Raw genomic sequence first — 12682 nt, forward strand, 5'->3', positions numbered from 1 at the left:
GCTCCCGGGGCCGCCCGAGATCGGGCCCGTCCCCGCCGCGGGCAAAAACAAATTTGGAGTTTCCTCTTTCTCGCCGGAGCTGGGATCCGAGGAACCGGCGACGCGACCGCCAAGTTTCCTTCCCTCCGTCGCGAGCTCTCACGGATGCACTCCTGCGCGCCCACCCCCGCCACCTCCTCCTGCGGATCCGAGATCTGCCTCGACTGATGCGCCAGAGAGGACTAACATGGGTAAAAAACACTCTGCGGACACAAATTAGGGATTGTAATTGAAATTTGTTGCCTTGATCTGTCAGCACTTCCAGGCAGGAGAGCGGTGGGAAGAACTTGCTCATTAGTGTCAATAAAGTGGCGGGGGCGGAGCTCGTGGCCCTGCCAATCACCGCGACGGCTGGCCAATCAGGAGCCGCCGACTCCGCGCAGCCCGCGCCCACTTCCTTACAAGGTCGCCAAAAACGCGGAGAGTGAGGCGCCGCCGTCTGGCTTGGCTCTGCCAGCCCTGAGCTCGCTGAACCCTATCGGTCTCGCCTAGGAGTCGCCAGCTTTTCTCCGGGACCTGGGAAGGGGAAGGCTCCTGGCATTAAACAGAGATCACCAGTTAGTTGATCTGGAATCCTTCAAGAAACTTTAAATCCCGGTCTCACATCGTTGGTTCAACTCAGAACATTTTGGGAGATGGGGAGAAGTCACAGTGACCACTAGGTTGGTCGTTTCTAACATCCCCGCACTTAGTAGCGCCTACTTTGCGAGGAACAAGGCAGTAGGCTCAAATTTTACTCCGTGGGTTTTCTTAAGGTAGATGGGTTCAAAAATATTCACACTTTTTATATTTAGGAACAAAATGTTACATTATCGCTCAGTCCTTCCTATAAAAAGCACACCCTTTCTGGGGACGCCTTGTTCTTTCAAAGAATGGTAGTTTTAAAGGTCGGTCATCTTATTTTAATTCTGAGTGTGTTTAATGATACGGACCTTAAACTCCTTTGAAACTTGGCAAAGTAAAATACGTTTTAAAATGCAATTCGAATTTTAAAATTTTCTCTATGACTTCAGGTACTTTCATGTTTCTCCTGATATGACAATTTGCCACTCTTCTCTAATTTCTAAAGAAAACTGCAGTTTTTCAGTTGGATGATAAACATGTGTATGCACCTTTTGTTTTGTAGTTTCCACTTTATGTTAGGATTAACAAAAACGTGTGTGGTGTACATGGAGCAAATCTCTCTTGGAATAAAATTCATGTTGAGTATTACTCTTTGGTGTAAAATACACGACCACCAATCGTTTCGTTTTATTTTGGTTTTGTTTTTTCTTTTTCAATTTAGCCTCCGCAATCATCGGCTGCACTATTTTCTTCTGACTTCTTTATCAGTTTTTCTGTATGGTAGCTTCGCCACTGGAACCAATCTTTTGCTCTCGGGAACGCACAGTTCTTCCTGGGCTGGACAGCACGGGAGGAGCGAGAATCTATCTAGGGGCGCCGAGAGGCAAGTGAAGGCCGACCAGCTCGGCTTTCCAGCCTCAGGATCCTAAGTGACATCCGTGTAGCCCCGGCCTCTTCAGATGCTTGAGAAACAAAATTCAAGGAGGGTAGTTGTTTTGCATCTGCAAAAGAAAAACTTAGTCACCGGTTTGGACCTTTCCGGGTACCCCAGCTCAAGAGGAGACTCAGGCCGTTATTCTGCCTTAATAAAATAAGCGCAGACCCTGTTCCTGACGTTTCAGCTAAGGCTTGAGCTGAGGAAGGAGAGCCGAGCGGCTGCGTCGACAGCTCAGACTGGGATGCGGGTCGACTCGGCCCGAGGTTATGCCCCAAACTCTGCGCCGCCAGGGATCCCAAGCCCTTTTCTGCCGCCTCCGGGGATAAAGCGCCCCGCCCAGCCCTGGCTCCGGGTGACCCGGGAGAGGAGCGCCATTCTGCTGGGCCACGCCGCCCTCGCAGCTTTGGAGACCTGGAGGCCCTGCGGTCCTGGGGTTGGAGTCGCCAGAGCCTGGGCCTGGTCGGCCTGGCAGCTGGGGGTTGAGGCGGATGCCGCCGATTCTGAGAAATCACCAGGGACAAACACTTGTTTCCAGACGCGAAGCCTGCTTTGTAGTAGAGGAGTTCTCCTCTCCTAAGGTGCCGGGCAGTTCATACTAATTTTCAGAAGTTTGACCAGGCTTGCACGGCACTCTCAGGAGCACGCAATCCCAAACCCTCTTCTATTCTTACTCCACTTCTGTCGCCTTTACCCCTAGCAGCCACAGGCACAGACCCCGATCTCGGGGGCGGGGGGGGGGGGACCCAAGGGCTTGTGTCTAAATGACTAAGGTGCTGGAAGAGCTGGATCCCACCGACATTCTCTACATCACCTTAGAAACCGCCCACGGTGTTCTGAGCTCTCGGGGCAGGGCCAGAGCTTCCTTAATTCTGGTCCAGGCTGGGTCTGAGGGACCTTAGCCAGGGGAGCACACGGCCACTTGTCTCCTTGGGTTTAACGTGGAATCTGACTCAAGCTCCAGGACCGAGCAGGACCCAGTGTCCCCGACCCCAGGGAGCATTGTTTGCTTCGGAGATTGCTGTGCGCTGGGACCTCAGATCCCAGAGATGGGCAACAAACCTCTCCTGGGCACGGGAGAGGAGAAATCCCCCAAGGGGTTGAGGGGCGGAGTCAAGGCCTTTGAAGTGTTGGCAAAGCCACAGCGTGCTAATGAGGCCCCTTCTCTGCGAAGTGGGCCTGAGTGCTGGGACCGAGTTGGGTCTGTGCAGTTTTCGAGTCCAGAGAGCAAAAGTGGGTCAGGGCATATATCTCGGGAGGAAACCTCAGCAACTTCAGATCCCGCGTTCGCACGTGTATGTGCACGTGTGCATGAGTGCCTGTGTGTAAGTGTTCCTTGTGCAAGCGCACCTGCACACATATAAAAGCAGGAGAGGGTCTGCGTATGGGGGGATTTATCCATCAGTCACTCTAAGAAGGAAAATGTCTTTTCCCGATAGGAGCTACCTTAAGGAAATGATTAAGACTGAAATAAACTGTCAGGCCTCTCCTATCCTAAGATCAGGCGGACTCTTTTTTTTTTTTTTTTTGCGGTAGGGGGTGGGGAGGAGATGGAACCCAGGGACATCCTACCTCCGAGCTGCACCCCCGTCCTATTTTTTTTTTTTTTTTTAGTCTTTTAATTTTTGAAACAGGGTCTCACTGAGTACCTAAGGGCCTCCTACATAGCTGAGGCTATCCAGGAACCACAATCCTCTGGTCTCCAGCTCCGGAAAGCTGGGATTACAAGCATGCACCATCACGCCTGGCCCCTAGGCACTCTGATACAAGTAAATGTCACCCAGGGGAATGAATCTCAGGGGCCTGTGAGAGAAACGGGGGCAGAAGATTCCTGGGCCACCAGCTCTGGAACAAATCTGAACCAATGGTACATAGTGGAGCCCTTGTCTTGCCAGAGAGCAACACTTCCTGGGGAAGTGAATTTAAAATGATATCTGGTCTCTATTTTTGTTGGTGCGGTTCAAAATGGGACGATTCCAAAAGATTCTTTTTTTTTTTTGCAACTCTTGTCAGCTCCCACTGTTTACACAGCATTGATAAACATGCGTGTAGTTTGCTATTTCCTATTACCTGATTTATAAGATACTTGGATTTATAAACAATGCTTTACTTTTAAGTCATGAAGCTTAAAGCACTGCACATCAGGCCTTGATCCTCTAGATTTTTTTTTTCTCTTTTCTTTTTCACTTGACAACCAATCGCTGTAAGTGTTCTTAACCCTTGCGTTTAATTCCCTTCATTAGGACCCTGACACATGGAAATAATCCCTGGAATATAGGAGACTGTTTTTGGCCCCTGAGCGAGCGCGGGGCGCATCTGGTGGCCCCCGAGTTTCCAAACAGGATCGGAGACTTCTTTCCTAGGCATAGAAGACCTTTATTATTAGCTCGGATTAACTGAAGGAGAAATACAAACACAGGAGGGAGAGTGGGCGCGAGCAACAGCCAATTCCAGCACCGAGAGGGGTACTTATCTGACTCTATTACTTTGTCATCTGAGAGAGACTTAACTGGGGACACTGAGCGCCATCACTGTTCTGAGTCGCCCGCCGGCAGCGCGGCGTTACCCGGGCTGGGGCTCCCGTCCTCCGCCTTGTTTCTCCTACCTTTCTTCTTAGTACTTACTCTTCTTGCCTCGCTCTGTTATCTGAGTTAATTAAAATAGTAAGTTATAGCTTGTATATGTTTACAAGGGCCGCGGAGGGAATTCTGGAGAGCGGGGCCCCAGGCCTGCGCTCTCGCGGACAAGAGCCCTCCCCGCCCGGCCTTGGACTGGGCTATGGAGGAGAACCCGCCCCGGGCTGCCACTGCTCGGCTCGCTGCAGCCGCCAGCTTTGCGCACGCACAGAGACATCGCGTCCCCTTGTGGGGTTCACCGTTTTCCATTCTTCCCTCCCAACAACCTTCTCTTCTCGATTCGGATTAACTGAGACCGAGGCCCCCTATCAAAAAAAACCAGCGCAGACAGAGGGGAGAACTGCACAGACTCCCTCGAAGGTCCTGGCTCGGCTCGGTTCAGAGACCCCAGAGTTTCTCGTCTAAAGTCCAATTTTCGATCAAGGCTCCTTTCTCTCTGGGGCTCAGAAGTGCGTGATCTGGGGAATGTCAAGGAAGAGTGTAGGGCGAGGGTAAGCTAGGCTTCACTCCATCTCGCATGACCCGAATTCTCCAGTTTGGAGAAGGGAGAGGAGAGGGAAGGGGTTTTTGACCGACCACATCAAAGGCCAGGGGAAGCCTTGAGCCGGAAATGTGTCCAGTTCGAGGCCAGCGCCAGCTACTTAGTGAGGCCCTCCGCAACTTAGGGAGACCCTGTTTCAAAATAAATAATAAAAAAAATAGGTCTGGGGGTGTGACTCCTGGTAAAATACCCCTGAGTTCAATCCCCAGTACTGGAAAATTTTTAAAAAAGAAGAAGAAGAAAGAAAGAAATGTCCCCATGCTAGGTGGCTGAGCCTCTCTACACTGTTCAATTTCAGCACCGGCTGTATCTCCAAATCACACTGCATAGTTTTTCACCCTTGAGTGAAAAATCACCCGCCTCTCTTCCTCATTTATGATCCATGCTCCTGTCACACTACAGGTGGGGAATCAAAACAGAAATGCTCAGAAGGCCACGCTCCTCTCTACCACTCATATCTGACCCAAATATGAGCTAGCTCGGAGGAGGAGGTACTGTAACATAGGGATAAAATTAACACCCAAAGGTGGGTGGTTGGACGTGGTAATACCGACATTGCAACAAGAAATTTGGACATAAAGTAAAACAAGAAATGAGGACATTAAATAAATAATAATCTGTAATCAGTTAATGGGTATTTGATAGCATATACTATGTAAAAGCATCTTTAAATTGAGGTTTAAAATATGCAGTTTCACATTCTTTAAATATGTAATGTTAATTTTCTCTATAAGCAAAGGTTACCTTGAGTTTGCCAGTTTACCAAAATGAATTAGAAATGGAATTAAACATAGGCCCTGTTTAAGACTCACTAAGCTTGGTGTTTAGGTATCACTCTTTTGCCCTGGCTTGCCTCCCAACTCTTGGGTTCAGGCAATCCTCCTGCCTCAGTCTCCAGCTTCAGCCTATGGAGTACCTGGACCTACAGGCTTGTTCACTCATCCTTCTGGGCTTGGTGTTTAGCTTTTTATAAAAATGATTATAACTGGTAACAGTGATGCATTCCTGAATCCCAGTACTTGAGTGGCTGAGACAAAAGGATTGCTAGTTCCAGGCCAACATGAGCAACTTAGTAAGATCCTGTTTCAAAATTATATAATTCTACCTCTGTAGCTCAGAAGTAGAATGCCCTGTTGGGTTCAATCTCCAGTAACCACCATTAAAATACACACACACACACACACACACACACACACACACACACACACACACTTGAACTCTAATTGGCTGTATATAGGGGCCTGTCCTTCCTGTCCTTTGCTTTTACATTGGTAGATACCTGCAGTTTTCTGACAGTGGAAAATATGTATACATTTTCATACTGTGCTGAAAGTATATGCAATGAAAAATGTGGCTGGAATTTATTCATGTTTTTGTTCTGGCAGATGGGGCATTTCTGTTTCAGCTGAATGACAGACTTTTTAACAGGTTAATTTAAATCCAGCGCTAGAATTGTGCAAAAAGGGGTGAACTACTGAAAAATAATATTAACATTATTAGTGACTGCTATATTTAAGCATCTGGCAAAAATTTGACTAAAAGCACTGGTTCTTCCATATAACTTTTGATTTGGTTTGGTTTGTTTTTCACTTTTAATTGTGCACACTCTTCTGTCCTTTAAGAAGTATATCATGTACAATTTGGATAGATGAGAAATGGAGGAGAATAGGTTTTCCCCTTTTCAATATAAAAATCTTTAAACTTTGTCGCAAACAAAATACCATACTGAAATATATTTTCAAACTGGGTTTTCAGGAACAACCAATAAGAATTTTTAAGCAAAAGGCTAATGGGTAGTAGTAACCAAAGGAGCTCTACCAAACATTTATATGTTCTGAAAATGTTGCTTGGAAAGAATCCTAGGTATATACAAAGCAGCACATCCAAGTTCTCCATTTCCAAATTCAGTTACACGAAGAAAGGGGGAGGGAAAACTATCTCGGGCCTTGCATAATAGGGGATGTAAATTTAGAATAACTAGCATTTCTAGAAAGACTTGGGCTTTTTTATGTTCACCTTTAGTCTTTGGTGAGGATTCCTTCTCAAATTACATAAAATGTACTTTAAGAAGCACTCACTACCTGCTACAGATGTCCAGGAAAACTGAATTATGGCAGTCGGAAACATATGGCAGTTGCCTATTGCACAAGGAAGGTACATATGAAAGTTATAAATTTCTTTCTTTAAGTCAGCACTGTAAACGCATTTTATAGGGTTCACAGTATGTATTACATCTGTAGATTTAATTTTTGAAATATATGTTTTTTGAGATATATGTAGTTTGAGATTCTAAAAGAAACACATCATGATGTATTGGACGTAACGAAAAACTCTAACAAATAAATATACAGAAAAGCAAGCATTTTATTTTCCAGCTGGTCATACTGAAAAGAACATCAGACCATCCATTAGCAAAGGATTACTCACAATACAGGAGGTGCCTTCAGCACAGTAACTTCAGTTCCCGTTCTGAAGAAGCAGAGATATCCATTTGAGCAAAGGCATCTTGGGACTGATATAAAATCCGGAGATTCAGAATGGAACCATGCTAACATAAATTCGTTCTTGAGGGGAAAAATGCCAACTACTTGCCAATCATTTACCCATCAAAATATTAGTTTTAATCTTAATTATTTTATGTAATACCGTTGGAATCAGAATTTAAATGGCATATTTCTTAGCAATGGATATGATCTGCTAACAATGTATCTTCTCTTACACCTTCAAAGGTATTGCAAAAACATCCCTCGCATTTTCTACCTGAAGCCTTTGGTGCTGTCTTTAAATTTAAATTTAATATTGTGCATTTTGAAAGGCACATCTCACTTGCTCCAGTTTATTTGGAGAAATGTTATATTAATGGTCGGTCCTGGTTTTGTTTTGTTTTGTTTTAAGAATTCAAACAATTATACACTCGTTTACCCTAAAAGTGGGGCAGGTGCCTGCCTACACATAAGATTGCTCCAATTAGTCAAGAAAACCATCCTCAGATTTCTGTGGTGCTTCGAAGGGAAACGTCCTGAGTGGTCTCTGCTTTGTTGCGCTAGAATAAAATTTACGTGGGGGGAGAAACGTAAAATAAGAGCAGATGCGCCCTTCCCCTGCACGAGTTTTATTCGGTTGCGTTTCGGATTCCCCCTTGAGATCAATCGCGGAGTGGTCGTCTGTACCAGTTTTCTGTTCTTTTCCAGTTCCTGTCTTGCGGAAGGCTTCTCTTGTTTGATCTCTCGATCTATGTGAGGCGGTAAGAAATCGGTTTAATATTATGGGCAACCAGATAGATGAGCAGAGGGATCCCTGAAGCGCGGGAAAGACTGTCAGATTATTTTCCGTTCACCCACTGAAAATTAGAAACAAGGAGAGTGCAGGGAAATTTTCGGACTCTCTTCTGTACCAAGTTTTAGATCCTGCTCAAGCCATTCTGCGTCGCCTTGTTTTTATTTATAATTACAGTTCTAGAAAGGGACCCCGACTGACTTAACCCGGGAGTAACCTTAGTTGAAGTTTATTAATGTTTTAAGCTAGCATTTATTATTTGGTATTATTTAATAACAAAAGCAAAGTTTTCTAAAGTCAGTCGAGTTTCAGAGGGAATCTTTAGGACAGAACCTCCTGGTAAAATATCCAGGAATTCACATTTCCAGTGAAATCCCACACCTGAAATTAAAATCAAGTCTACCTTTCTGTCGCTTGTATCGCCTTTTTCAATATCTGAGTTTTCTTTCATTTTGTTTCCATTCTTTCTGGGTTTGGGTGCATTTTCTTTCTTTCTTCCTTTCTCTTTTATTGCTAAAGCCAATATGATTTACAGTTTGACTGAGAGTTGTATTTCTGTTTAGAAGGTAAAATGTCCAAGTCAGTTAGCCAAATTATTCCCCGACGGCTTCAATATTGCGCCAGAGTCCCAGAGTCAGTTATTTTTATGTCTGACTGTATTTCAAATGTGCAGGGCGATAAATAAAACCCGCCCCCAAACTTCAACTATCTCAGGGTGATGAGGAACAATGGCAGAAATTAACCCGGCCAAAGCATTGGGGTTCCCGCGCGTGAGGCTGGAGCATCAATCAGAGCCCGGGCGGCGTCGAGCCTCGCGCAGCCGGGACTGCGGGGCGTCCAGGCCGGCGGGCTGGACCGCGGGGACCCGGGCGAGGACCGCGCTCGGCCGAGTTCCGAGGCTTTTAAGAAAGGGACAGGTTGGGGGATAGAGGCAGGGCCACGACCAGGGGACCCCTAATTAATCCATCAATGAAGGGAGTGTGGATTGGGAGGTAAACTTGGTGGAGAGTGATGAATCCCTCTCTCTATCTCTCTATCTATCTCTCCCTGAGGAGTTTTTCTGATTGCACAAGTCACTTGAAAAGGAAAGTCATCTCCGTCTTTAATAATAAAACCCATTTTACGGGAAGTACAGGAAGGCGTCCCGGGATGCTCTCCGCGGCGCGGCGCGGCTTCCCCACCCAGCGCACTGGCCGCAGCGCGCGGGATCCCGGCTCCCTCGGAGCCCGGAGCGGCCCGCAGCCCGCCGGGGCCGCGCGTGCCTGTCTGGGCCCGGGGCTCGTCTCGACGGTGGCCCCCGGCCCTCGGCACCTGTTGGGGAGCCGGGGCAGACGCCCCCGAGCCCGCGGCGGCGGCCGCAGATTGCTAGGAGGCCCCGGGGAGCCGGGGCGGCGGACCGAGGTTTCTGGTGATCAGTGCAGAGAAAGCCCTCGTGGTACCAAGCGCACAGCAAACGCCAAGAATAAGAGCAGGGCACCATCTCTCGGGGCGCGTGTCTGGACAGCGCCGCCTTGGGTCACAGATCAGCTTGGGCGCCTGCGCCTCCCGGGACGCTTAGGAAGCTCCTCAAATCCCCGGGACGCCGCGCGAACCATCCCCGCCGCGGGCTCGGGGTGGGCGCGCGATCGCCTTTGGGGCTGGCACTTCCCGCCAGCGCAGGACGGCCGGGCAGGGACGGTCTGGTACCGGCTAGAATTAAGAATTCAAAAACAAACAAACAAACAAAAAACAAGTTCAGAGCAAAGGGAGTGAAAATTTAAGCCCCTGCGTGCGGGGCCCCGGGGTCCCTCTCTCCGCCCGCAGCCCGGGCCCCGCGTCCCCGCTCGGTCGCGCCCCGGGCAGCCCCGGCCTCCGCGCGCTCCGCGAGGCTCTGGGGACCCCGACGCGCCCCCCCCGCCCCCAGGCCTCCGCCGGCGCCTCGGCTCGCGGCCCCTGGGCTCGGGAGGACTCCAGGGCGGGCGGAGGTGGACCGAGCCTCCCGACCCCAACCACACCCGGCCTTAACCCTTGGCGTCCGAGCGGGATGGGTGTCCTTGCGGGGCTGGCGAGCTGGGTGGTGGCGGGTAAGCTATTCCCGGGGGAGGGGGGGGGCTGGGTTGCAGAGAGACAGTCTACTATAGCACTGGGAGGCTGTTAAGTCCTCTCAGATTTAGGGGGGAGGGCAACCCCGGCCTGGGTCTGCGGTACCCCGACCGAAAGATGTTCGTAAGCAGCTAGGTCCAGATGACCTCCCCCAACCCATGGCCGCGGGCCGGGGCTCTGTCGGGCTCCGGGCGGCGCACGTGGCGCCCTCTGGGGACCTTCGGCAGCGCTGTCTGGCCTGGCCTGGCCTGGGGCGCATCCAGCAGACTCGGGCTCTGCGCTGACCGCTTCCCTAGACTGTCCGCCGGATCCCGAGCTGGGCTCACCCGAAACCAAGCCGAAAGGGAAGTCCTGTAGGTCGCCCTCTTCTGTGGACCGAATGGAGGCCCCTTGAGTTCCTGGTTAACCAGCCCAGAGGAAGGCACTATCCTTCCTTCCTGTGTCAAACTCCTTGGAGGGAGACTTCAAGCCTCTCAACACTTTACAGAAATACATAAAGCCCTCTGGAAAGGGAGCACCCACAAACGTGGGGAAAAAAAAAAAACAGTTGAAAATAAAAAGGAAATTGGAAGGAAGAACCTGAAAGGAATGTAAATATGTTTTCTTTGCACTTGCCTGAGGGTTAACACCAGAATTTTAATGGAACCAAGACGTAAGTCTCCACAAACCCTAGGCCAGCTAAGAGATAATTCCCCAGTCAAGTTCCCAGGAATTATCTCCCCAGATAGCAAGAGGGCAATGAGCTGCTTTCTCATAGTCATCCCCATTTACAAGCCACCTAAGAGCCTTTTTGACTTTCCTCATTAGTAACGGTTCTCTGCCTTTTTTTTAAAGGCACATTTCACAAGTTTATAACTAGGTCAACTGTTTAAGCTGCCCCCATCTTGGGTGACAGCAGATAAAAAAGGGGGGGGTGATTTCATTAGAAGCACCCCCTCATGCTTTAGCATGGGGCTGTAACTATCTTCTGTATTTCTATGTTTTTAATAAACTCCTTTAAATCTTCAAAAAAAAAAAAAGCCAAGTAACCTGTAACCTATGTATAGGGTGGTATTCTAAGGTGGTTATGGACTCTCAGTTGCACAGTTATTTCTAAGATTTCATTTTGTAAAATGAAGCCTTCTCGGGCAGTTACAGTTACATTAGTACATATTGTGGAAATAAGCTTGCATTTAGAGAAAAATGATTAGAAACAGCTGCGATGTTAATGTTTCAAAACCCCAAGTACTCAGTATGCTCAGTATCTACTTTTCATCATATTTTTTGTGTGCATCCACATAATGCACACTCTCTCTGTGTAATACAAGACACTTGTTTAATAAAGCGAACCATTGTCTGTCAGGAAGATTTGGTCCTCTCTCCTCCCAGCCCATGTGCAGAGCAGATCAAAGACCTGAATTACCTCTGTCTTTCCAAAGGCAGCCAGATGGTGTCTTGATTTTTCTTCAGATTTTTTTTTCAGCAATAGAATTCAAAGCACTAAAGAATCTGTATGATGCTACAGATGAAAGCCCTACCCAGGTAAATTATTATTTTATTAATGTCATACATACCTTACTTTATTCCACTAAGGTTTTGAGGAGCCTTGTGAGCAAACACATAATATGTTAATGCTAAGTAAAAGCTTAGGACTGGTTAAAATTGAAATCACAACCCAGGGTAAGATGAAAATAATTCTGATATGTATGTGGGACACTAAACAGTTATTAAAAAGGAACTTTGTATACTTCTGAGGTTCTTAGCGATAAGAGTAAAAGGCAAAACATGATCCTTTTTCAACACAGGGAGACATCACATCAGTTCCTTATAGTAAGCAGTATATTCCTTGAATCGATAATGATGGTGACGTTGGCAGTATCAGCCACTGTGTTTTACGTATTGCTCCATTTGGGAGATCGCCTGTTCCTGCCTCACCTCTGTATGCACAGATACTCTTCCTGAATGATTTTTTACTTTGCTGCATGAGAGTTAAAGCTGCTATTCTATAATCAGGTTGTTCAATGTCTACAAAGAACTATGGAATCAGGTGTGAATTCAGTGCTGGTTTCTGCTGCAAAATGGAGATACTGTATCCCATTGGTTTAAGGAAAGAAAGGATCTTCCATCCCTGTGTGGTGGCTCACTCCTGTTATCCCAGTATTTAGGAGGGTGAGACAGGAGAATTGCAGATTGAGGCCAGTGTGCTCAGTAATGTAGTGAGACCCTCTTTCAAAATTTAAAAAATTGAAAATTCAAGAGACTGGAGATGTAGCTCAGTGGTTCAGTTTCCTGGGTTCAATTCCCTACCACCAAAGGAAAACAAAACAAAGAAAGGATGTTCTGGAGCCTGACGCCTAAGACACTTTTTATAAGTGTTAGGCTATGATTGCTGATTTTATTATCATCCATGTACCATAAATGTTAATTCCCTCCCTTCTTTTCCACAGCTGCTCAGCATTCAAGGAAACTTTTGTGCCTGGGAGCGAATAAGAATGCCTAAGTTTGAACTTCAAGACCTGCTGGTAGGGTCAGATGAGCAAAGCTCTGGAGCCACCTTATCTCCCTACACCCTGCTCGCCTGTGGTGGTTAAAGATTAGGGGGGCAGTTTCTGGAGAAAGAAGTGGGTAAGT

Source organism: Muscardinus avellanarius (genome assembly GCF_963383645.1).
Source record: "Muscardinus avellanarius genome assembly, chromosome: 8".
Classification (NCBI taxonomy): Eukaryota; Metazoa; Chordata; class Mammalia; order Rodentia; family Gliridae; genus Muscardinus; species Muscardinus avellanarius.